The sequence below is a fragment of the Schistocerca gregaria genome, chromosome 6 (assembly GCF_023897955.1).
Source record: "Schistocerca gregaria isolate iqSchGreg1 chromosome 6, iqSchGreg1.2, whole genome shotgun sequence".
Taxonomy (NCBI): Eukaryota; Metazoa; Arthropoda; class Insecta; order Orthoptera; family Acrididae; genus Schistocerca; species Schistocerca gregaria.
Genome location: NC_064925.1, coordinates 561,109,971 through 561,137,813, shown reverse-complemented (window position 1 = coordinate 561,137,813; position 27,843 = coordinate 561,109,971). Strand labels below are relative to the sequence as shown.

The window sequence follows — 27,843 nt, the reverse complement described above, 5'->3', positions numbered from 1 at the left end:
CAGATATCTGAAGTTGGACAGAAGGGGCATGTGATCTTTCATTTATGTTTTTATCAAAAGTTTTGGAATACTGTGAAACACAACAAGTACAGGACCCCCAGTTTACACTTACAATTAGACAATAACAACAGTACTGGTAATGTGGCACAGATATCTGAAGTTGGACAGAAGGAACAAGGAAATTCTCATCTATGTTTTGATCAAAAGTTTTGGAAAACTATGTTTAATTATTATGATGCTTAGCTCTGTTTTGGGTATCCCTGGTCATCGCAGCTGTGTGTGTGTGTGTGTGTGTGTGTGTGTGTGTGTGTGTGTGTGAGAGAGAGAGAGAGAGAGAGAGAGAGAGAGAGAGAGAGAGAGAGTGAGTGTACTCAAGGAGAACATACAACCACTGATTGAAGCTAGATGCTTCTCACAATGACTCTTTGCATATGATTGAACTTACTGATATGATTATGAACTTTATTCATTTTGTTGTGTCAAAACTTTCTAGCTGGTTTGAATTCAATGTGGTTTGGATTTGTGGGTCAGTCCCCACATCATAAATTCAGGCCCTAATATTTTTTCCATTATTTTGTTCTTTTATGAGTCAACATATCCTTGAATACTGTGGGTTATGTGGCTGATTCCTGCTCATGGTTGAGTATATTCTTATGGTCTATACCTGCCGTTGTGAGTTTTTCGAGTCAGCTCACTCATCATACACTTAGGCTCTGAAATTTTTTCTCTTCTCTTTTGAAGATTTTGAAGATCTGATTGTATACATCTTAACTTAAAATTTATAAATTCTAGTAATTTACATTTTCTCTGTAATTATTTCTATGGTTTAGTGGTGTAATGTTGTATTTTTGACCTTCTATTATTTGTCTTGTGACAGTACGTTCCACAAATCTGAAACTCTGACTGCCATATCCTGATATATGTGTAGATTATGATTTGTAAAGTAGATACTTTTCTTGTGTTTTTTATAATATGTTGTGTCAGATACTTCTATACATCTATCTGCTATCCTGGACATAATTTTGCACACCGTTTGGCAAACCTTATTTTCCTAGGCCATACTGTCTCTGCCAATGGCCTCCAACTGATGAGTTCTCATGTAACAACCATAGCTGATCTCTTCCTGAAGATTACCCTCAGCTCCATTGTTTTCTGGGTATGGCTAACTTTTACCAATGCCATATTCCTCAGACTACCTCCATCCAATTGGCCATCACGGACGCCCTCTCCGGCAAAAACACCATGGGGAAACCAAAGTTGGACTGGACCAAACCCATGCACGATGCATTTGATAACCTTGAAACTGCCCACCCCAAAGCCGTTACACTCGCCCACCCTGACCCTGATGCTCATGTTTTGATCATGACTGATGCCAGTGACTCAGCTGTGTGTGCTGTTTTACAACAGCACACCACTGATTCAACCCAACCACTCTGATTCTTTTCCAAGAAACTGACTAAGAGCCGGTGTAAGTGGTCGGTTTTTGCTCGTGAGCTTCTTGCTGTGTACGAGGTGTTTAAACACTTCTGTAGTGACCTTTCTTGATCTACTCAGATCACAAGCCCCTTGTGGATGGTATTTGTAGCCTGGCTAAGGACCTTCTACCAAGGCATTTTTACCATATGGACTACACTTGTCACCACTCTTCCGACACATGCCATATTTGTGGCACTAAGAATGTTGTAGCAGACTACATATCCTGCATCTGCATGCTAACCACACCGTTGAACTTGGGAGAAATGCCTAACTTCAGGCTGAAGACAATGACAAAGCGATTAATTTCGCACAATGAGCCATCACTCTCTGTCCAACCCCATATCCTACAAGGGTCGATGACCCTAGTCCTTCGTGACATCTCTGCAGGCACTCCCTGCCCCTGGTCCCTGTCACTCTTCGGCGCAGGTTCTTTACTGCTTTGCATGGCTTGACCCACCCAGGAATGCGGGCCATGTCGAGGCTGGTTACTGAGAGTTTTGTCTGGTATGGCGTGAAGCACAACTACGCACTTGGACCCGCGCTTTTGTACCTAGCCATTGTAGCAAAGGTTGGCAGGCATGCTCAACCTCCATTAGGCAAGTCTAACATTCCAAGAGGACACCTTTGGCAAGTCCACATGACAGCATTGGGCCCGTCCCCACTTCCAAGGGGTGAAGATACATCTTACCAATCATCGAGCGCGTAACCTGCTGGGTTGAGGTGGTCCCTCTTGTCAACATCATAGCCAAGACCATCACTCATTCTTTCATATCTGCATGGGTCACCCAATTCAGTTGTTCTCTTTCCCTCACAACTGACCAGGGATGACATTTCAAGTCCATTCTCTTTTAATGGCTGTGAAAACTCTGCGGTGTTGCTAAATTCCACGCCATGGCCTACCACCCGCAAGTGGATCACCTGGTACAACAGTAGGACCGCACGCTTATGTGCCATGGTGGCTTATGGTCCAATGCCCTCCCATGGGTACTGCTGGGCATTCACTCAGCACATGAAGAGGACTTTAATGCATTGCTCGCTGGGATTCTATATGGCGAGCCCATTCTCCTTCAAGCAGAGTTCGTGGAGGACTCACCGTCAGCCAATAATATGGGTATCCCACCTCTGGTTGATTAGGTTCATGTGTACATTGCATGCCTCTGAACCCTCCCCTACCCTACCTCGCCTCCCCGCCCTGCCATGCCCTCATTTCACCCTGTCTGTATTCATCCACAAGGACCTTACATCATGTGAATTTGTGATGATGCGTGACGACTCCAAGTGAACGGCCTTGCAACCACCTGATTCTGGCCCTCATTGTGTGTTACATCAAGGTGTGAACACATTTGAAATTCACCTACATGGACGATCACAGACCGTGTCTGTCAGTCACCTGAAACTGGCATGGTCACTCTCCGACCTACCTTCTGATGCTTCCAAACTGCCTTCCGTCGCTGCCGCTCTGCCTCCTGATATTGCTGACCTGACTTTGACCAATGTCTGTCTGCCTATGCAGCAGTTGGCCACACAGGACTCTTGCAGTGCAGTTTCCGGCGCGCCTACTTCTCATGCCGGCTGCCATCTAAAACCGCAACACTGGCACGACGATTCCACATTTGAGTGATGAAGCCGTATCTTTGACTCTGACCTCTTTGAACTGTTCTCGTTCTATGTCTCTCTCAGTGTGCAACTTGTGTACTGCCATGTTTTGCTCTACTTGCTTTGTGTCTAATAAATGCATTCATGATATTTAAAGTGTGTTATTACTGATCAGCATAACATGAGAATCACAGCTTAAATTTGAAATCTTCCAGCAATCTAAGCTACAAACTTCAAAATTTACTCATTCCTCTCTCAGAATATATGAACATAAAAAATCATTTCTTTAAATGAACATTGGCTTAGTTCCAATACAATAAATATTTTAAATAAAACTGAAAATTTCAATGTTGCAATCAGCCATTGCAGGGAGAAAAAATCTCTTAGAGGTTACTGCATACTCCTGGATTCTTCTATAAACTATGAAGACCTAAACATGTTAGTCATTTCAATTTATAGAATTCTAGATAGGGTATTATTCATGCCATTCCTCTCTAACAGCAGATAATTTTAAAATAAACGTTGCAAATGACAATAAAGAATCAACAGAATTTATTAATTAAGTTGAAAAGTCGAATTTTAACATCAATTTTTGAGAGTTCACCTGAGAAAGTATTCTTTCATTAACATGCATTAACAAATTACTACTTTGATAATGTACATAAATTATGTCTAGACTTAACACTCTTTCTGATCACACAGTCTTGTTTGTCTCACTGCCAAAAACTGATAACCACAATACAACAAAAAATTAGCAAAAAAAGCTTCACTAAAGCAAATATTGAAATATTCTACACAAAACTAAGTAAAGTTAAGAGACCTCTCAGGGATAGCGATTCAACAAATGAAAACCTTAGTACATTCTTAAAAAGTTTTCTTGAAGTATGTAAAGAAATTTTCCCACCAAGATCACATTTCTATAAAATATCAAGTAAGGTAAGATGGATCACACCAGGAGTAAAAAATTTCCAGTGAGAGAAAAAGGAAGCTACACAATCAGCTGAAATACAACAAAGATCCTCATTTTGTAAAAAAAAAAAGGTTAAAACTATAAAACTATTTTTAAGAACGTTGCGAAAGTATCAAAACAAACAGCAAATAATAGATTCATGCAAGGGCAAAAAACTAAAACAAGGGAAAAGTGGTCTACAGTTAAGTCTGAAGAATTAGGTGTCAAAAATTACAAGCAAGACATTACAGAAATCAGTCTTACAGAAAACTCTGTTGTAATTCCAGCTCAAATATCAGATTCCTTCATTGAGAACTTAACAAATGTAGCAAAATTTGATTTAGATGTAGCAAATTATGAGCAAAAAGCAAATAATTTTAAGTTGAAAGACAATATAAGTGAATGTCTTTAAAAAATTCAACACATCTCAACAAATTTGTTGAAAATGTAATGCTCTTCTTAAAAAACAACAACTCTGCAAGCTGTGATGGGATACCCACTGAGTTAATTAAAGAAGTTTACAACCTAATAGGTCATTACTTTCTCTCATAATAAACATCTCATTTCAGAAAGATTACTTCCCTGATCTCTTGAAATATGCTGAAGTAAACCCATTGTTTACAAAAGTTTCAAAATGTGACATAGGAAATTATCACACCATTTCTATACTCCAAGTTATATCACATATATCTGAAAAAAATTGCTGCTTTAAAGATACAGAGGTGGTGGTGGTGATTAGTGTTTAACGTCCCGTCGACAACGAGGTCATTAGAGACGGAGCGCAAGCTCGGGTTAGGGAAGGATTGGGTAGGAAATCGGCCGTGCCCTTTCAAAGGAACCATCCCGGCATTTGCCTGAAACGATTTAGGGAAATCACGGAAAACCTAAATCAGGATGGCTGGAGACGGGATTGAACCGTCGTCCTCCCGAATGCGAGGCCAGTGTGCTAACCACTGCGCTACCTCGCTCGGTAAAAAAGATACAGAGCTTCATCACACAATGTGATATCATTTCAAATTACCAATTTGGCTTCCAACTAGGTAAAAACACAGTAGAAGTGATAAATGAGTTTATTGAAAAAATTACTACAGTGTTAGATAGGAAAGTTTAAGTTGCAGGAATATTTTGTCATCTTAGAAAAGGATTTGTCTCTGTAAATCATGACTTGCTGCTTTTCAAACTCAGCAGGTACAGAATAAGGGATATTGCTTTGAAATAGTTGAATCATATATCATGGAGAGGAAACAAAGTGTAATCATCACATCAAATGGAGCAGTTTATTTCGCAGACTGGAAAACTGTGTCACAAGGTGCTCCTCACAGCTGAATCCTTAGAACAATTTTATTCCTGTTCTACATACATACTTGCCTCTAAAAATAAATACTCATCTAACATTGTTTGCAGATGATACTTCTGCCCTTGTTCAAAATGACAATTCTGACAGTATACCATAGAGTGTCATGAATATGCTAAGTAGCTTGGAAGCATGGTTCAGTCTTGGTAGTGTTAGTCACCAGTCAGGCAGCAGCAGCCACAGGGAAATAACTGATTTTGTGACTTTTATGAGTTCCTAACCAGGAGTGAATTGTATAATTTCATCTGCATGCTTTGATAATTTAGTTTCTCGAGTTTCTGCATGTTAATTTAATATGTAATAGCCATAGGTCTCATGTTTTTGTTTGTGTTGGAAAGTAAGCCAATTTTGTGACATATTACAAGTTCCTAAACAGGGGCAAATTATTTAGTCCCACGTGAGTGCTTTGGTAGTTTGGTTTTTGAACCTCTGTGTATTAATGTAATTCATTAGACACAGTTCCTGCATTTTCGTCAGCATCTACCATAAAGTTCCATAGTGTGAGTTGATAGTCATTTGTTCATTTGCTTTGATAGCTAGTGACCACTTGTTGGCATTAGTCAGTCAGTGAGACAGCAGCAGCCAGCCGAGAGAATCAGCCACAGGGAAGTAACAAATTTTGTTACTTTTACAAGATCCTAACCAGGAGCAAATTGTATAATTTCATCTGTGTGCATTGATAGTTTAGTTTCTTGCATTTCTGAATCTTAATTTTATATCTAATAGCCACAGTTCTCACACTTTTGATTGCATCGGAAAGTAAACTGATTCTGTGACATATTACAAGTTGGAAGAGAGAAAGGAATCAATGGAAATATTACCTTGAATGGAGAACCCCTCAAAGTGGTAGAAAGTTTCACTTACTTAGGGAGTGAAATATCTAGGGATGGAAGAATAACTAACGAAATTAATAGGAGGTTACAGAAGGGAGGCAATTTCTACCAAACAATAAAACATCTGATTTGGAATAATGAGGTTTCAGAAAGAGCAAAACTCCTTATGTATAAGAATTATTACATCCCTATTGTCACCTATGGTGGAGAAACATGGACAATGACAGAAAGGGACTGGAACAGACTGCAAGCAGGGGAAATGAAATTTCTCAGAGCAGTTAAGGGAAAAACAAGAATGGACAGAGTAAGGAATGTAGAGATTAGAAAGGACCTCAAACAAGAAAGTATGAGAGAAGAAATTGAAAGAAAGAGATTAAGATGGTATGGGCATGTTAAGAGGATGCATGGGCAGCGACTCCCCAAAATTATGGAAGAACTAAAGATGGATGGGAAAAGACCTCGAGGGCGCCCAAGAACACGGTGGAAAGGGGAGGTGTGACCTGGCAGCAAGTGGAGGAAGGAAAGTGGTGGGAGGACCGAGTCAAATGGAGAGGACTCGTCAGCACCAAGACCCGACAGTAGCTGGAGCGGGATTCGGATATAGATAGATAGATAGATAGATAGATTACAAGTTCCTAACCAGGGGATTATTTGGTCTCCCCTGAGTGTTTTGGCAGTTCAGTTTTTGAATCTCTATGTATTAATCTAATTTATTAGACATAGTTCCCGTGTTTTCATCAGTGTCTACAGTAAAGTTCCGCAGCGTGTGCTAATAGTTTGTTTATTTGGGTAATGTAGTTTTCCACAGGCTTTAGTATGTATAGGAACTGTGATTGCTGTGTGCGTATGCAAGCAGTGTTGGTGACACTTCGCTCTCAGCTCCAGGCTGTGATGGCTTCAGTTACACAGCTTGGAACTGCAGTGGACGTCCACCACTGATGTGAGCCAGCTGTGAGAATCTAGTGGACATCCAGCGTGTCCAACTCCTCCGATCAGTCCTCACCAGTGGCCAGACCAATTAATGCTCACACTGTGGTTGACTCCTCACCTTGGTCAAGTAAAAGGTCACCTCTGGGCATGGCAGGGAGCATGTAAGGCATCCCCAGTTAGTCTGGCAAACAGGTTCCACATGCTGTCTGTGGCTGACACTGTTGCTCAGCCAGATGCAGTCACCTGTCCTGTTGCAGGGGAAACCTGCAGGATAGGGGCAATCACAGAGGATGGGATATTTGATAGTTGGGAGCTCCAACATAAGATGTGTTGTGGGACCCTTAGGGACATGGCTGCCAAGATGGGGAAGAAAGCCAATGTGCACTCTATGTGCATACCAGGTGGACTCATTCCAGATGTGGAATGGATCCTTCTGGATGCCCTTTAGTGCAAGGTGCAGCTAATTGTAGGTGGTGGCTCACATTGGTATCAATGATGTGTGTCACTTTGCATTGGAAGAGATTCTCTCTGGTTTGGAGGAGCTAACATTAAGTGGTAAAGGCTGCCAGTCATGCTTGTGAGATGAAAGCAGAGCTGAAAATTAGCAGTACAGTCGACAGGGCTGATTGTGGACATCAGGTACAGAGCCAAGTCTGAATTAGAGGCTCAGATGGTTCTGCAACCATGTAGGTTGCAAATTCCTCGACTTGCACCATAGGGTGGTTGAGTTTCAGGTTCCGCTGAATAGATCAGGAGACCACTACATGCAAGAGGCAGCTACACAGGTAGCAGGGGCTGTGTGGTGTGGACTGGGTGGTTTATCAGGTTAGAGGGTCTCGGGGAAACACAAAAGGGCTTCAGTCACAAAGGGTTCAGGCCGAACATAGGAAGTATGTAGATACAGGAATCATTGGTATAACAGATGTAAATTGTTGCAGCTGGGTTGGGAAAGAACCAAAGCCTCTAGTGCTAATAGAAAGTGCTGATGCTCAAATTGTTATAGGCTCTGAAAGCTGGATAAATCTGGAAATAAGTTCAGCCATAATTTTTGCATGGTGTTTAGAAACGATAGGCCAAACACAGTTAGCAGTGGTGTGTTTGTTGGTGATAGAAGTAGTTTATCTTGGTGTGAAGTTGAAGTAGATAGTTCCTATGGGTTAGTATGCACAGAGGTCATTCTTGTCAACTGGAATAAAATAATAATTGGATCCTTTTACTGGCCTCTCAATTCAGATGATACAGTTGCTGAAAGATTCAAAGAAAACTTGAGTTTGATTCCAAAAACTTATGTGGCTCATAAAATTATAGTTGGTGGTGACTTAAATATATTCTTGATATATTGGGAAAAAATCATGTTTAATTCCAGAGGTACGAATAAAACATCATCAGAAATTGTGCTAAAGACATTCTCTGAAAATTATTTCGAGAATTTAGTTCATGAGCCTAAGCGATTAGTAAATGCTTGCGAAAACACACTTGACCCCTTAGCAACAAATAATCCTGAGCTAATAACAAGCATCAAAACGGATGCAGGGATTAGTGAACACAAGGTTGTTGTAGTGAGATCGAATATTGTAATTCCCAAATCCTCCAAAAATAAATGAAAAATATACCTATTCAAAAAAGTAGATAAAAATTCACTTGACACCTTCCTGAGAGACAGTCTCCATTCCTTCCAAATTAACAATGTAAGTGTAGACCAGATGTGGCTTTAATTCAAAGAAACAGTGTCAGCAGCACTTGAGAGATTTATACCAAATAAATTAAGAAACGACAGAGCTGATCCTCCTTGATACGGGTCAGAACACTGTTGCAGAAGCAACAAGAAAAACATGAAAAACTTAAACAGATACAAAATCTCCAAGATCGCTGCTCTTTTACAGAAGCTCAAAATTCAGCACAGATTTCCACAACAAAACATTGTCTCAAAATGTGGAAGAAAATCCAAAGAGATTCTGGTTGTATGTGAAGTATGCTAGCAGCAAGACATAATCAATGCCTTCACTGTGTGATAGCAATGTAGATACTATTGAAGACAGTGCTGCCAAAGCAGAGTTACTAAACACATTCTTCTGAAATTCATTCACCAAACAAGATGAAGTAAATATTCCAGAATTCAAATGCTGATGTAATCACATACAACTGTTCATTTGACAAATGACATCTATCCAAAGACTGGAAAGATGCACAGGTGACACTAATATTCAAGAAGGGTAATAGGAATAATCCACAAAATCACAGGCCCATATAATTAACATCGATCGTCAATGTGGAGGAGGACTTTGGACACGTATTGTGTTTGAACATTATGAATTATCTTGAAGAAAACAGTCTTTTGACACACAGTCAACACAGATTTACAAAACATTGTTCTTGTGAAACAGAATTAGCTCTTTACTCACATGAAATTCTGAGTGCTATTGACAAGGGATTTCACATTGATTCCATATTTCTGGATTTCTGGAAGGCTTTTGACACTGTACCACACAAGCGACTTGTAGTGAAATTGCGTGCTTATGGAATATCATCTCAGTTATGTGACTTGATTCAGGATTTCCTGTCAGAGAGGTCATAGTTTGTAGTAATTGACAGAAAGGCATTGAGTAAAACAGAAGCGATTTCTGACATTCCTCAAGGTAGTGTTATAGCCCATTGCTGTACCTTATCTATATAAACAATTTGGGAGACAATTTGAGCACCTGTCTTAGATTGTTTGCAGAATAATGCTGTCATTTATCGACTAGTAAAGTCATCAGAAGAGGAAAACAAATTGCGAAACAATTTAGAAAAGATATCCGTATGGTGCAGAAATTGGCAATTGACCCTAAATAATGAAAAAAGGAATCCATTAAACTTTGATTACATGATAAATCAGCTAAATCTAAAGGTCGTAAATTCAACTAAATACCTAGCAATTACAATTACAAACAACTTAAATTGAAAGAAACACATATAAAATGTTGTGGGGAAGGCTAACCAATGACTGTCTTTTATTGGGATGACACATAGAAAATGTAACAGATCTCTTAAAGAGAATTCCTACACTATGCTTGATCCTGCTCTTTTAGAATACTGTTGTGCAGTGTGGGATTTTTATCAGACAGGATTGACAGAGTACATCAAAAAAGTTCAAAGAAAGACAGCATATTTTGTATTATCATGAAATACGGATGAGAGTGTCACTGAAACTATACAGGATTTGGAATGTACATAATTAAAACAAAGATATTTTTCACTGCAGTGGAATCGTCTCACAAAATTTCTATCACCAGCTTTCTCTTCCGAATGCAAAAATATTTTGTTGATGCTGATGTACATAGGGAGAAACAATCATCATAATAACATAAGGGAAATCAGAGCTCACACAGAATGACATAGATGTTCATTCTTTCCACACGCTATACAAGATTGGAATAACAGAGAATTGCGAAGATGGTTCAACGAACTCTCTGCCAGGAGCTTAAACGTGATTTTCAGAGTATTGATGTAGATGTAGAAATGGCGTGAGGCTAAAAAATTTCAAAAACCCACAAGATGAATTTTAAAGCAAAACAGTCACAAACTGAAGCAATCTGTATTACTCACAACATTCAAGAAGCTTGTAAAAATATATAACAAACAATAAACTGCTTGTCCACTGCCACCAAAATGATCTATTTCGTGTAAGGCCCCAATTCAGTTGAAAAGCAGTAACAGGGTGCATACACAGACAAGGGAAAAAATTCCCAGCTTTCCCAGTTATACCCCAGGTGAAAAAATTAAATGCACAAACAAAGTGTGCTGTGTCTGATGGGAGATACTGTACATGGGAAATGCATTTACGGTTGCTACCAGCAGCCACCGCATCGAGCATCAACTTTGTTTGTGGATAAAGTACAGTATACCATGGGTGAAAGTACATTTTTCCTTGTTAAGTGACAATATACTTTCCTTCATATCTGCACAACTTTTCAATCCATTCCATTTTAAAAGCTATATACACTGGCATAGAACTTCCTAGCACTTAAAGAAATGAAACCCAGCACAAATAACGTGTTTTGGAAATATCTTCATATTATGAAAGTATAAATATGAACTACACCAAATAAAGCATAGTAGTTCCTGAAGTGTTAATATCCAGACTGCACTCTGTGATGTACATGTGTCAATCATAGCTCATTTCACATGAGCTTACCAGCCAATGACACTAGACTTTCAGGGCATAGGACACATGATGCAATCAGCCAGTAGAAACATCACTGTTAAGTAGCATAAAACACAAACAGGGGAAATTAATGGTTTAAATTAACATACATACAGTATAGTTACAAGAAAGTTAAGCTTTCATATATTATATTGGTCATCATAAACGTTTTAATGTTTTTTCATGAGGATATGTTTAGGGAGAATCCTAAGAGCACAGCTTCAATTGCAGCAGCTTAATATTTATGACAAGAGTGATCATAAATTTCACTGCTGTGCACCAAATGTTTCTTGGAATACCTGGCTGAATAAATCTTCTATCGAGTACTTTGTCTGTTCCATAGAAATGCCAGTTGAATGTGAAATTGCTCAAGAAATCAACACACACTTTATTTGGAGGATACTTTTTTTTAACACTGTAATTGCATCTACATCTAAATCTTTACCCTGAAAACCAACATAGGATTGTAATACAACAACCACTTGGGGTTACTCTACAAAAATTAATTAGTTGCTTCGATGTCTATCATTCAATGAAACTAATCATTCTGTTAACCTGTAAATGATAGCTTGATTTTTCTTTAAGTTAGATAATAAATGCAAATTAATGAGATATATTATTGCAATGCTAAAACATGTAATCTGTAGTCTTAATAGGAACAGATTCTTTCCTGTCTTTGTATGAAATTATTCACTTTTATTCCACATTAATTTCTGTGTAATTTGGGAAGACATATGTAAAAACTTTAATTGTATAAATGCAAAATTCAGTATGTAATAATGACAGTAATTGTTTAAAACCATATAAATAGAGGTAATTTGTATACCACCATACTTCAGTCTTACACATAATATTGTATCAACAGCATGTAGTCAGACTTTGTAAGTTTTACGTTCGCCGCCAAACATTTAGTGTGCGAAATAAAATCTATTGTAAACATGAAGCACTGAAACTTATTTAAACTATTACATAAATTCCATGTGATGATGCAGTAATGTCTAAATGAACCTATGGTAGCATCAAGAAGCAGCACCCTGGATTACACAAGATACATATATAATTGGCAGAAAATATGAGTGGTAAAACATGGTGTACTGTACGTTGTTTTTCTTGTGTTAAACAATGACACACATCCCAAACTTAACAAAAACATTTTTCGCCACATTTTACTACAAGATGCATGTCAGAATGTACGTCCTATTCTACCAGTTATTAGGGTTCTTCCTGTTCCATTCAAATATGGAGCATGGGATGAATGACTTTTTGAATGCCTCTGTGCATACAGTAATATCCTAATCTTATCCTCATGATCCCTATGTGAGTAATGTGTAGGGGTTTGTAGTAATCAGTTAAAGGTGATTCTTGAAACTTTGTTAATAGTCTTTCTTGGTATAGTTTACATCTGTCTTCAAGAGTCTTCCAGTTCAGATTGTTGTATCTCTGTAACACTCTCCCATGGATTAAACAAACCTGTGACCATTCACACAATCCTTCTCTGTATAGGTTCAATATCCCCTGTTAGTTCTAACTGGTATGGGTCCCACACATTTGAGCAATATTCTGGAACTGGTTGCATAAGTGATTTGTAAGCAGTCTCTTCTGTACTGCGATTGCTCTTACCCAGTATTCTACCAATAACTAAAATCTACCATCTGCTATGAAAGACCTAAAATGAAAATGATAAACTAAACTTGAAGCTTGGTCTTTTTTAGCATGTGTTACATTTTAAGATGTATAAAACACAAATGTGTCAGTAAAAATTTTAAGTAATGGCATAAATGGCTGGTCTTCCAGGCAAGAATTTTTCTAAATAGCTGGTCCTCAAAGTGTTAAGTTTTGAATGAGACTCAACTGCTCCACTATTTAAGAAATTCATCATACATTCTCACATGTAACATAGTTTACCACTGCCGCCACTCCAACCTTCTTCATGCTTCCTAAAGTCCATAAACCCAACCACCCAGGATGCCCCATTGTGGCCGGTTACTGTGCCCCCACTGAGAGAATCTCTGCTCTCGTAGACCAACACCCTCAACCTATTACCCAGAACCTATCCTCCTATATAAAATATACCAACCATTTCCTCAACTGACTCTCCACAGTTCCTGCCCCTTTACCATAAGGTGCCCTGCTCGACACTATTGATGCCACCTCCCTGTACACTAACATTCCTAATGCTCATGGCCTTAAGGCTATTGAAGACTACCTTTCCAGCCGCCCTATGGGTTTCAGTCCAAGAATCTCCTTCCTAGTCTCCATGACCAACTGATCCTCACCCACAATTACTTCTCCTTTGAAGGCATCACCTACAAACAAATCTGTGGTATGGCTATGGGCACCCGCATGGCACCATTGTATGCTAACCTATTCATGGATCATCTAGAAGAATCCTTCCTAAAAACCCAGAATCCTAAACCCCTCACCTGGTTCAAATTCGTTGATGACATCTTTGCTATCTGGATTGAAGATGAAGACACCTTATTCACTTTCCATCAGAACCTCAACAACTTCTCCCCCATTTGCTTCGCCTGGTCCTACTCAACCCAACAAGTCACCTTCCCAGATATTGACCTCCACCTCAGTACCTCCATCCATATCAAACCTACTAACCATAAGCAATACCTCCACTTCCACAGCTGCCAACCATTCCATACCCCAGGAGTCCCTTTCATACAGCCTAGCCACCTCTGGTCATCGCATCTACAGTGATGAGCAGGCCCTCTCAAAATATACTGAGGGTCTCACTAAAGCCTTCACTGACCCTAATTATCCTCCCATCCTTGTACAGAAACAAATCTCCCACACCTCATTTTTCCAGTCTCCCACCACCTCCCAAAGTCCCACAGTCCAGCCACAGAGGAGCATTCCCACCATAACTCAGTACCATTCGGGACTGGAGCAACTGAATTACATTCTCCGCCACGGTTTCCATTACTTTTTGTCGTGTCCTGAAATGAGAAATGTCCTGCCCACTATCCTTCCCACCCCTCCTACTGTGGTGTTCCGCCGACCACCGAATCTACACAATATACTCGTCCATCCTTACATAACCCCTGCTACCAATCCCTTACCTCATGGCTCATACCCTGTAATAGACGTAGATGAAAGACCTGTCCCATACATCCTACTACTACCAACTACTCCAGTTCTGTTGCTAATATCACCTATCCCATTAAAGGCTGGACTACCTGTGAAACCAATCATATGATTTACAAGCTAAGTTGCACCCACTGTGCTTCATTCTATGTAGGCATGACAACCAACAATCTGTCTGACCATATGAATGGCCACCAACAAACTGTGGCCACCCTGTTGCAGAGCACACTGCCAAACATGATATCCCTCATCTCAATGACTGCTTCACAGCCAGTGCCATATGGATCCTTCCCACCAACACCAGCTTTTCTGAATTGCACAGGTGGGAACTCTCCCTGCAATACACCCTATGTTCCCGTAACCCTCCTGGCCTCAACCTTTGTTAGTCACTGTCCTCAACTACCCAGCCCCCTCCCTGTTCCCATTCCAGCACTACACAGCCATCATTTCACTGCCACACCCAGTCTTTTAATTTCTCTCCTTTCCTCTACTTACCCCCTCCCCCCTCCGCAGCTTCTCTCCTGCCCTCCATCTAAACTGCAACACTTCACTGTCCACTACTCCCACCATACTATCCCTCCCCCTCCCTGCCCCAGCCTCCTCCTTACCCCCACCCAGTCACCACTCATGCACTGTTGATGCTGCTCGCAGTGTGGTTTCAGCTCTGTGAGACTGAAGATGTGTGTGTGTGTGTGTGTGTGTGTGTGTGTGTGTGTGTGTGTGTCTACTGCTGACAAAGGTCTTAATGGCCGAAAGCTACAACTGTGTGAATCTTTTTGTTGTGCCTATCACAACTCAGCATCTCTGCTATATGGTGAGTATCAACTTTCCTTCTTTGGTATTGTTACATTCCATCCTGGATTTTCCATTGTTTGATAATTTATCTTCCATATAAGGAAATTTACTTTGAATGTAACACTTCTCAAATTGTCATTTGCAATATTTTCCTGTGACCAGTTAGAAATGTACCCCTCCCACTCTTCTTCCACTTGTACCATGTGGTGCAACAGAAAATTGCAGAACTGCAACATTACAATTCAGACTATGAACTGCCATATTCCAAATACAAACCTCAAGACATACTAGAAAATGACAAGTGGCCAAATCTACTAGAACAAAGTAGTACTCACACACTACAGAATAGCCATCACATTCCTAGAGAAATGAATGCATTCTTTACAATATATCTTAAAATAATTAATGTTTGAAATCCTGAAAGGGGAGAGGGCACTGGTGTATGCTGAACTGATTACTGAAACACACCATTGCATCAAGAAAGGCCAAGTAACAAGGGTAATGCAACTGTCACAAATCAGCAGTGTGACAACATTGCACAGTAAATAGCAGCACTGTGTAACAAACAGTTCCTGGCATTCTACAAGCCAGAGAGGAGACAACAAAGTCTACCTATTAATGATGGGCTTGTGACAACCACTGCTTTGACTCCAGTCCCTGCTGCCTTGATGAACCTCTCCTTATATTAAGCCATTGCCACCTCTGTAAATACCAACATAGAATAATAAAAATGGTTACCTATTTCCAACATTGGATGGATGCTATTCCAACAGCTTTTGGTGAAAAATATATCCATCATCTTGAACTGAAGCCATCCTGATGTTTAACGTTCACCAGTGCCTACCATCCATGCGGCACTCTCATGTTACTCTTGAGTTGCACTGGAGAACAACCTACTGAACCATCTGCCCTCTTGGTAATCAAGAAGTTGTCCTGAGAGCACACCTAGATTAGCCATCCTCACCTGTAGTGGAAATTGGCAGCCTGGCTGGGCTGAAATCTTGGAGGGGCTGCTGCAGTAAGAAACATTCTGTTGTCATCTTCAAAATGAAGATCTGCCCCACTCAAGCCTCTTCATTTCCGAATAACTAATGCAATCCATATCCACCTGAAGCTGCTTCCTGTACTCACCTCTTGGTCTTGTTCTGCAATTTTTTGATCCCCTCACTTCCCTTCAATACTAAACTGACAATTCCTTTATAGCACAAAATAAGTCCTATCATCTGATCCCCCCACCCCATTTTTTTCCTTAAAGCTGTGCAAAATATTTCTTTTCTTTACAATTCTATTCAGTTCCTCCTCATTAATTACAAAACAGCTTACAAACCAGTCCCCTTCAGGGAGCACTCCCCCCCCCCCCCCCTCCCCCATCTCAATATCTGCAGTGCCGTCATGTCCTCACCACAGACTATTGTTCATGTGTTTGTCTGCACTGCTCAAAGATTTACTTGCTTCATTTTATTGCATGGAATAACTATTTCAAATATTGTTGGAAATAGTGTTGAGAAAATTGGTGGTTCTCAAAAATGTTCTGCAGTTTGTCCCTATGCTGCACCTGCCATGGTCAGTAGTGAAAAAGGGTTTATCAATCCATTAAAATGAACTGAATCAATTGTTTAATATTCCATTTAGTCATCAATCAGGAAGCATTATGTTTGAAAAGTGTCAGAATGCTGTCTGTAATAAAAGATGGAATGAAAATTACTAATGCAACATATGGAGGAAATCTATCACTATCTCATTCAAAACTTAATAAATTTTTGGAAGAAGTTGACTCAGATAGTATTTCATTTCTTCACTCTGAAATTTGTTGGCAGAGAACAGGAAAACATTTGGCTCTCCTTCTTCTTCTCCCCCCCCCCCAACCCCCCTCCTCCAACCCCCTCCCCCCCCCCCCCCAACCCCACACCCCCAAGCACCCACAATGTTTTCAAGTTTTTAAATAAAGAAGTAATAGAAGATACTACAGAATTTGAAAATAAACTAAAGGACTCATTTTTTATCATAATTAGTACTTCTAATACATTTCACATACCACTTAAATAATTTGAATTTATGTTCAGAAGGAATTATGAATTCCAGTCTAAACTTACATTGTTTAAATTGCAACTAAATAAGGAAAATGTTTATAATTTTCTAAGTTACTTTGATTTGCAACATGAATACAAGGAAGTAAAATGTCATACCACACATCTTCTTTCAGATGGCGAGGGTGAATGCATGGGCTCAAGAGGAAGTACATCTGCATAGACGGGAGTTATCCTTGCAACAAATCCTTTGCTTCTATAACTGTCCTGGCCTCAGTCTCCAGTAATCACTGCCCCCACATCCTACTCCCAACAGTTTCCTCCTCCTCCATTCTGTCACCCCTCCCATTTCATATCCCCAAGTCACTTTGCCCATGTGCCTCTCACCACTGGCTCCAACACACATGTATTATGTGCCTAGCGTGAGCACCTGACACCCCTCCCTCCCACATCCCTAACCAGCAAATCAGCAGCCTTCCTCTGAACCACTAGCCATCCACCTCAGCCTCTCTCCCCACTTCCTTATTCTCTTCCCCTCAACCAACCCTCCATAACAACCCCCAACCCACATAGTCCAAGTGCTGAAATGTACTTCCAGCCAATGCCATGTATGGGCACAGAAAAATTATTCCAAAAGCTAGCAAGGTCTCTTTCTTTTTTGGTACATCTGATGTTGACTAAAAGCTTCTGCTTTCTGGTGATTGGTCTCCTTGAGGAGAGATTTAAAGTGGGGCCCCATAATTCAATCCATTGTTTAGAAAGGGATAAATCAGTCCATACCACACTGTGTTTAATGTTAATAGTGATTGTAATATAAGAAGTGATCAAAAACTATCCATTCAAAGGCCACACTAACCCCTCGCCTACATGCCAGTGCATATATACTCACGTTGGAGTCATGATGGGTTGCATATATGCTGCAGCAATGCACTCAAATGGAAACTTTTTGATGGCCCCATATAAGATATGTATTCAGTCAATGATGCAAATCTAGTTATACCTTATTTCCTGAAAGACAAAGAGTCTCAAGTTGTGGTAATTCATGGAGCCCTGAAAGGCATGTTATATTGTTGTTGGAAAGATCGATGCTTAACACTGATGGTAGTGCATCTCCTGGCAACTCAATCTGAAATAATTTAAATTAAAATTAATTCAGAAATATGTCTTATTAATATATATGTAACACAGTATTTTCAGGTCATATAAGAAAATACTACAAAAATAAAATGCAGCTGAGAAAACTGATAAATTACAAATACAAAGAAAAGTGGCCAGTACATACTTACAGAAGACAGTGAGTATAGTGACACAGAATTCATGCTATAACACTCAGATTTTGCCACCTCCACTATATATTGTTACAGTAGTGAAGCAGTTCCTTTTAGATGAATCTTGTTACAGTATTGATGAATTTCTTAGCAAAAATGCATAGACTCTCTTGTTTGTGCTTAAACCTTACTGTGTGACCTCTACAATTGATTAATCATACTCTGTAAGTACAGTGTAACTTAATACAATACCCAAATTTATGTCTGTCTGTATATGACACCTCTATCACTTAAGTACAACACCCAAATTTATGTATGACTGTATAGTCTTTCAGATGTCCTGTATCTCAACTAATATGTAAGGGTATATGCTAAACTTCACAGTTTCTTTAATCTAATAAGATCAATGTATATAATCTGTAAAAAAACCTGACTCGTTCTATATCCAGGAATATGTTCCCATATGGATCTATGGAACATGAAATAAATAAATAAATAAATAAACAAAAATAAAATAAATTAATTTAATGGTTTTATCATAGGGATTATTGATTATAAATGTCATAACGTCATCAGCAGCAAGTTTTGCTCGTAGGCTCCCATCATCAGTTTATAATAGGCATTGTTTTGTGGTGACATACTATTCTTACGTACACTCAGTTCTTAGCTGTAGGTTTTTTCTGGGTATCTAAGGCATAAAATCTAAGCATAATAACTAGAAGTAGTAATCAGGCTCATTGTAAAGGTCTGTCAAAAACAACCATATCCAGCAAAAAGTGAATACCTCTTCCATTCTGTTCTGTATATCAAAGAAAACATTACCAGAAATAAGTAAGTCACTAATAGTTCACATGTAATGATGGAACAAGAGGCAGATTGGATTTCTATTTACTTTGTGACACACAATATATCTACGCCTACATCTACATGACCACTCTGCATTCACACTTAAGTGGTTGGTAGTGAGTTCATTGAACTATTTTTACATTATTTCTATACCAGTTCACTTGTAGGGAAGCAGCCTACTCACACCATATAGAATTCATTTGCTTTCCATTGTGTGCCAGCCTAGGCCGATGTAACTAGCTATGACGTCACGAATGTTGCGCAGTACCTTAAAAGTAAAGTAAGTAATCTGAAAAGTTAATAGCATGTCAGGAATGATGCTAAAATGATAATGTGTTAAGTTTCAGTTTAGTAGCTTTAACATTTTCGAAATTTGGACGTTTTACGTAAAAATCATCGGCGTAACAGGAAGGAGCTAGAAAGTTCAAAATTTAAATTCAGATTTCTTTTTCATTGTAATTTAATGGAAAGAGCATGCTGGATCTCACAAAGTAATATTTTGGTTGAAATTCATGATTTTCTGTTTTTGTGTCCTAAAAGTTCAGAAGCAAGATAGATTAAGTAAGTGATTAGATAAAGGATGTTTAGATTTATGTAGAATGGAGATACTATAGCTGTAGCATCTCTCCAAAAGGCAGGTTCAGAGCTCATATATTGTGTGCAGTGCAACTAAATAATTCTCTCACCAAAAGTGTTTAACCTAGCCATATCAGAATTTTATCAGGTGTACTGATTGCACAATTAAATTGAGAGCTTCATTGGCCTTCAGTGAATGAAGCAATTAATTATTTATTTACTTAAAGTGGTGCTTTACTAGCCCAAGTGGCTAGTCAGAAAGGAAAATGTTGCTGGCTGCACCTTCGGCGGTTCGCATTGTGGCTATATAAATAAGAGTGCTGCGAGCTAGAGCCAGGCCCCAGTTCTCTTCTAGATTCATATCAGTGCACACTCTGTGTCAGGAGCCATGTCACATTTGTACAGTTGCAAGGAACAGCCTTGGATGCTGCATTACGTAACTCAGTATGCACTTAACAATGAGTCCGCATTGGGGTAAAGTGTTAATTACAGAACGCCTCCAGTGATTTATTCTCAGTTTGCGTATGTTGTATTTTCATGTGCAGGACAGACCTTCTAGCATTACTAGCGTGGCGTTTGATGAGTATTAACATCAAAGTTTGGCGAGCATTCACTTTGAACATTTACATCGCTAACGATTATTGAACAGTTTAGTTATCTAGGGATAATAGGATCTGCACAATAGACTCTGAACAGCTCTGACAGTACAATAGCTGATAGTAGCATAGCTTGGGTAATAATTTGTCTGGAATTTTATGATTTATCATTAAGAATATAGTGAATATTGTTATAGTAAACTGAATTTTCTATGAATTCCAGACATCCTAAATCCTCAGAGTAATGAACTTCAATGATAAATAACTTTATTTCTCCATCAGGCACAGTGAACTTTAATTACAGGCATCACATTTTTGCTAATCACTCTGTGGTTGCCAACATTGTAGTTAGAGAGCCCAATGTTTAATGTTCACCAGTGCCTACCATCCATGCGGCACTGTCATGTTACTCTTGAGTTGCACTGGAGAACAACCTACTGAACCATCTGCCCTCTTGGTAATCAAGAAGTTGTCCTGAGAGCACACCTAGATCAGCTATCCTCACCTGTAGTGGAAATTGGCAGCCTGGCTGGGCTGAAATCTTGGAGGGGCTGCTGCAGTAAGAAACATACTGTTGTCATCTTCAAAATGAAGATCTGCCCCATTCAAGCCTCTTCATTTCCGAATAACTAATGCAATCCATATCCACCTGAAGCTGCTTCCTGTACTCACCTCTTGGTCTTGTTCTGCAATTTTTTGATCCCCTCACTTCCCTTCAGTACTAAACTGACAATTCCTTTATAGCACAAAATAAGTCCTATCATCTGATCCCCCCACCCCATTTTTTTCCTTAAAGCTGTGCAAAATATTTCTTTTCTTTACAATTCTATTCAGTTCCTCCTCATTAATTACAAAACAGCTTACAAACCAGTCCCCTTCAGAGAGCACTCCCCCCCACCCCCCTCCCCCATCTCAATATCTGCAGTGCCGTCATGTCCTCACCACAGCCTATTGTTCATGTGTTTATCTGCACTGCTCAAAGATTTACTTGCTTCATTTTATTGCATGGTATAACTATTTCAAATATTGTTGGAAATGATAAATAACTTTATTTCACCATCAGGCACAGTGAACTTTAATTACAGGCATCACATTTTTGCTAATCCCTCTCTGGTTGCCAGCATTGTAGTTGGAGAGCCTGTGTTGAGAAAGACAACAATACAATAGAAATAAAAACTTTACACACGCCACCCCACATATGGTGCTAATTGGCCGGGAAAACACTGTTAAACTGAGTGAAAGTGATTTTAATTATTTGTATTCAGGAGTGAAATTTGACACGCAACTGAACAATAGAACAGTGATAAACAGTGTTATGTGTGAACACTGATGACACAATTGGATTAACGATGCCTTGGATTACAATGTATCTGGATTGACGAAGCTGGAGCTGAATTTAGTGGTGCCACCGACATCGCAAGAAGCCAGTCTCGCCCCACTGCAGTCATCTTTTGCAGCCGGAGCTGCACCTGCTGTTGTGGGCCACACACACACACACACACACACATACACACACACACACACACACACAATCAGCAGCTGTTGTAGTGATGTCTACGCACCATGCCGCATCAGTAATCCTGGTTTGCCATGCCGGCATCACCATACGTTGTGCAGGAGGAACTAAGTTAAGTGCAAAGCTGTTCAGCTTTTTACTAACCTTTGCTAAAAGACTGTTAGCAGTGGAACTGCTAAAAGAATCTGAGGTTAAAATTAAATCAGAACCAATGGCTGATGAAGGAAGTGCAAATCCAGACAATGGTTCAAATGTAAATCAGCTCGAAAATAGTGACATTCAAGTGAAATCTGAACCATTGTCTCCTGACAATAATGTGAAAAGAGGCAATGGTTCAATAACAGAAGCCCATATAGTAAAGCAGAAATCAGAGATTGTTAATTTACTGGATGATAGTTTCTCTGATGATTTAAAAATGAAACGGCCATCAGAGGTGGTAATGTTTAAAAAGGAGCAGCTGGATATAACAGATCAATCAAGTCTACATCTACATCCATACTCCACAAGCCACCTGACCGTTTGTGGCGGAGGGTACTTTGAGTACCTCTATTGGTTCTCCCTTCTGTTCCAGTCTCGTACTGTTCTTGGAAAGAAAGAGTGTCGGTATGCCTCTGTGTGGGCTATAATCTCTCTGATTTTATCCCCATGGTCTCTTCGCGAGATATACGTAGGAGGAAGCAATATACTGCTTGACTCCTCGGTGAAGGTATGTTCTCGAAACTTAAACAAAAGCCCGTACCGAGCTACTGAGCGTCTCTCCTGCAGAGTCTTCCACTGGAGTGTATCTATCATCTCCATAACGCTTTTGCGATTACTAAATGATCCTGTAACGAACCGCACTGCTCTCCGTTGGATCGTCTCTATCTCTTCTATCAACCCTATCTGGTACAGATCCCACACTGGTGAGCAATATTCAAGCAGTGGGTGAACAATTGTACTGTAACCTACTTCCTTTGTTTTGAGATTACATTTCCTTAGGATTCTTCCAATGAATGTCAGTCTGGCATCTGCTTTACCAACAGTCAACTTTATATGATCATTCCATTTTAAATCACTCCTAATGCGTACTCCCAGATAATTTATGGAATTAACTGCTTCCAGTTGCTGACCTGCTATATTGTAGCTAAATGATAAAGGATCTTTCTTTCTATCTATTCACAGCACATTACACATTGAGATTAAATTGCCATTCCCTGCACCATGCATCAATTCGTTGCAGATTCTCTTGCATTTCAGTAGAATTTTCCTTTGTTACTACCTCTCGATATACCACAGCATCATGCACAAAAAGCCTCAGTGAACTTCCGATGTTATCCACAAGGTCATTTATGTATATTGTGAATAGCAACAGTCCTCCGACACTCTCCTGCGGCACACCTGAAATTACTCTTACTTCTGAAGACTTCTCTCCATTGAGAATGACATGTTGCATTCTGTTATCCAGGAACTCATCAATACAATCACACAATTGGTCTGGTAGTCCATATCCTCTTACTCTTATCATTAATCGACTGTGGGGAACTGTGTCGAATGCCTTGCAGAAGTCAAGAAACACGGCATCTATCTGGTAACCCATGTCTATGGCCCTCTGAGTCTCGTGGATGAATAGCGTGAGCTGGGTTTCACATGATCATATTTTTCGAAACACATGATGATTCCTACAGAGTAGATTTCTAGTCTCCAGAAAAGTCATTATGCTAGAACATAATACGTGTTTCAAAATTCTGCAACTGATTGATGTTAGAGATATAGGTCTATAGTTCTGCACATCTGTTTGACGTCCCTTCTTGAAAATGGGGATGACCTGTGCACTTTTCCAATCCTTTGGAATGCTACGCTCTTCTAGAGACCTACAGTAGACCGCAACAAGAAGGGAGGCAAGTTCCTTCACATAATCTGTGTAAAATCGAACTGGTATCCCATCAGGTCCAGCGGCCTTTACTCTTTTGAGCAATTTTAATTGTTTCTCTATCCCTTCAGTGTCTATTTCGATATCCACCACTTTGTCGTCTGTGCGACAATCTGCAGAAGGAGCTACAGTGCAGTCTTCCTCTGTAAAACAACTTTGCAAGAAGACATTTATTATTTCGGCCTTTAGTTTGTCATCCTCTGTTTCAGTACCATTTTGGTCACAGAGTATCTGGACATTTTGTTTTGATCCACCTACCACTTTGACATAAGACCAAAATTTCTTAGGATTTTCTGCCAAGTCAGTACATAGAACTTTACTTTCTAATTCATTGAATGCCTCTCACATAACCCTCCTCAGACTACATTTCGCTTCACGTAATTTTTGTTTGTCTGCAAGGCTTTGGCTATGTTTATGTTTGCTGTGAAGTTCACTTTGCTTCCGCAGCAGTTTCATAACTCAGTTGTTGTACCACAGTGGCTCTTTTCCATCTCTTACAATCTTGCTTGGCACATACTCATCTAATGCATACTGTACAATGGTTCTGAACTTTGTCCACTGATCCTCATCACTATCTGCACTTGAGACAAAACTTTTGTGTTGAGCCATCAAGTACTCTGAAATCTGCTTTTTGTCACTTTTGCTAAACAGAAAAATCTTCCTATCTTTTTTAATATTTCTATTTACAGCTGAAATCATCGCAGTAACCTCTTTATAGTCAATGATTCCCTGTTCTGCATTAACTGTTTCAAATATTTCGGGTCTGTTTGTCACCAGAAGGTCTAATATGTTATCGCCATGAGTCGGTTCGCCATTTAACTGCTCAAGGTAGTTTTCAGATAATACACTTACAAAAATTTCACTGGGTTCTTTGTCAATGCCACCCGTTATAAACATTTGAGTCTCCCAGTCTATATCCAGCAAATTAAAATCTCCCCCCAGAACTGTAACATCATCGGGAAATCTACTAGAAATATTTTCCAAATTTTCCTTCAGGTGCTCTGCCACCACAGCTGCTGAGCCAGGGGGCCTATAGAGACATCCAATTACCATGTTTGAGCCTGCTTCAACCGTGACCTTGACCCAAATTATTTCACTTTTCGGATCTCTGTCAATTTCCTGTGATACTACTGCACTTTTTATCGCTATACACATGCCTTCCCCTTCACTGTCCAGCCTGTCTCTGTGGTATACATTCCAATCTGAGTTTAGAATTTCATTACTATTTACATCTAGTTTCAGCAAACATTCTGTCCCTAGTACTATGTGGGCATTGTGTCTGTTTATTAATGAGATCAGTCCTGGGACCTTTCTACAGACATTCCTGCAGTTTACTATTACCACATTAATATTGCTATTCCGTGTTGCGTTTTGCCTACTACTACCTAGTCGCGTCTCAGGAGGCATCTTGTCAGGCCTAGGGAGGGAATTCTCTAACTTAAAAAACACACATGTTCACTCCAGGTGTTTCATTTAGTTTTGATGATTCTGGTATTGGGTCTAGTTTTTCGTCACCTGAGTGTGATAAGAAACCAGCTAATGAGCAACCCAAATTGATTGAAATGTAATATTGCAGGCAGTATCAGCCAGTAATGCTAAAATGACAGCCAGTAATGGTAAAATGATGGCTGAATTAAAATCTGATATAACTGAAGTAAATAACAGGATTATGGACAGCCAAACTAATTTTAGTAAACGGTTTCAAGTAATGGACAATAAATTAGAATCCACTAAAGCAGAATTAGAAACATCCTTGAAGGCTGACTGCAATAAGTTGAAAGAGGATTTAAAAGCTGAGCTCAAAGAAGATCTGGACAGTTTAAATTATAAGATTGACTCCAACCATACTGACATTAAGGAAAAGGTTGCTCAGCAATTATCTGAGTTGCATAAAATGGTATAGTCCAAAGTTGCTGAGGTTCGCAAAGACTTCCAAAACAAAGATGCAAAACTGGAGCAAAAGTTAACAGAAAAGATAGAGGCGGAATCTGAACTGTGCTCAGATAGATTTAAAGATGTTAATGTAAAAGTGAACATACGTCAAGCAGAGGTAGAAGCCATTAAGACTGATACTACTCATGTTGTGCAAAGGGTAGGTAATGTTGAAATGAAAGTAGAAACTATTAGCACTAACATTGCTAAAATCGAGAGTAAAGTAGTTTCAGTAGCTTCTGGTAATAGTAGTATGCAACAAGTTGTAGCTGCAGATGCGCTTTTATCAGGTGCCAGCAGTTCTTACAGTTCGATCTAGACAAAAATATCCATCTGCTAGATTTCTGGAACGATTTCTAAGATGTGTTTCAATCAGTTTGGTCTGAACGTAAGAAAATTTCATTTATTCGAAATCATATGGCAGGTGACTCAATGCATTGGTCAGCTGATGTCATGTTGAAGGGTAAAACATTAGCGGAATTTAAAACAGCTTTCATTAATGAGTATTGGTCTAGTAATAAGCAGCAATGCTTCAATGCAGGCAGGGAATCTGTCAAAGAGTTTGCCAGATCTTGGATTTCACGTCTGTCTCATTTGATGGAAAAGCTGAAACCTGAAATCATAATACTAGGTCTTGAAGCTAAATTTCCACGGTATTGACACACTAGAATCATATCCACCCCTACAGACAATCTCGACTATTTCATTGAATATTTGGAACATGTAGAGCCAATGAGGAGCAGGCATGTAATCATAGAAATAGTAATAGCATTAACAGTAATTTTAAGAATGATCAGAATGGCAATGTAAACATCCAAACAGTAGGTTTTCGCCATCCTAAGAAAGGTAGGAAATGGAGAAATAATAACCATAACCAACAATGGCAACCTGATCGTAATAATTTTGTTCATAACAAAAATGTGCAGGCAAACAACAGTGTTAAAAGCAATGGTGTTCCAGTTAATAATAATGGCAATAAAGGAAACAGTAGTTGGCAGAGACAGGAAAACTAGTCTATGAGAACACTGGCGCTCACCAGGTGGTTACTTTTCCTAAGCCAGTAATTACAGCGATTGGTAAGACAGATCAAAATACTTGAACCAAGCATTTGGATGATGAGTCGGTATCCTCCAATGATATAGTGTGAATATTAAACCACTCACAGTATTTAGTTGATACCGTGTTATAGACGCTTTCTAAGTGAGAAGAGAAAGAGAAGGCGCAGCAGTATAATGGTAGGGAAGAGCTACAAAATACTGAATTGTCAGGTGAAGAAGCAGAAGAAATTCACGCTTATATTTACGATAAGGATGATGTGCTCTTATCTAAAGTGCCTGCGCAGGATGTTGATACTGTGCTGATATATTTAGGGCAGGAGGTAAGTGAAAATGTAGAGGGTAGCCTGTTTTAGGTTGATGAACCCAGGTGGCTGTGACCAGTTGTCACTTGAGAAGGAACCCAACAATAATAATGAAAGTGGTTTAGCTGTAACTAGTGTTATGCCAGGTTTGGAGGAGCGGAGTTGCTCTGACCACAATAATTCGGGTCACATTCTGCAAACTAAATGTAATAAAGTCGTGCAGTGTTTTGATTTAAAATTAGTAGACCGACTGGAAAAGGCAGCTGAAAATGTGGTTCAGGAAACCCCTACACACCTTGACCTAAATGTAGTGAAGACAGGTGTTGATCACTTTAGCTGGAGACAAATTCAAAAGGAGCTGTTGGATGAATTTGAGGAAGGACCTGTACAACCTAGAATAAGCCACCCTATAATACTAGTAAATATATTAGGTATCAATGTACGTTGTCTCTTAGACAGTGGCAGTGAGGTGAGTGCTTAGTCTAAGTCCTTCTTTGATGCATTACCTAGTAAAGATAAGGTTACAGTAATGTGGGTATCAGGACTGATAATAATTAGTGCTACTGGAAAGGTGTCAAAAACAGTAAAGCAAGAAGTTTTG

At 39.4% G+C, this 27,843-nt stretch overlaps 1 protein-coding gene across 1 annotated transcript in view; it reads right to left on the bottom strand.

Annotated features, from left to right (window-relative positions):
- Positions 1-27,843, bottom strand: part of LOC126278495 (leucine-rich repeat-containing protein 9-like) — a 133,178-nt gene that overhangs the window by 64,692 nt on the left and 40,643 nt on the right. The window contains exon 3 of the mRNA XM_049978654.1: positions 18,129-18,365. The gene's annotated coding sequence lies outside the window, so the exon portion shown is untranslated. The remainder of the gene's footprint in view (positions 1-18,128; positions 18,366-27,843) is intronic.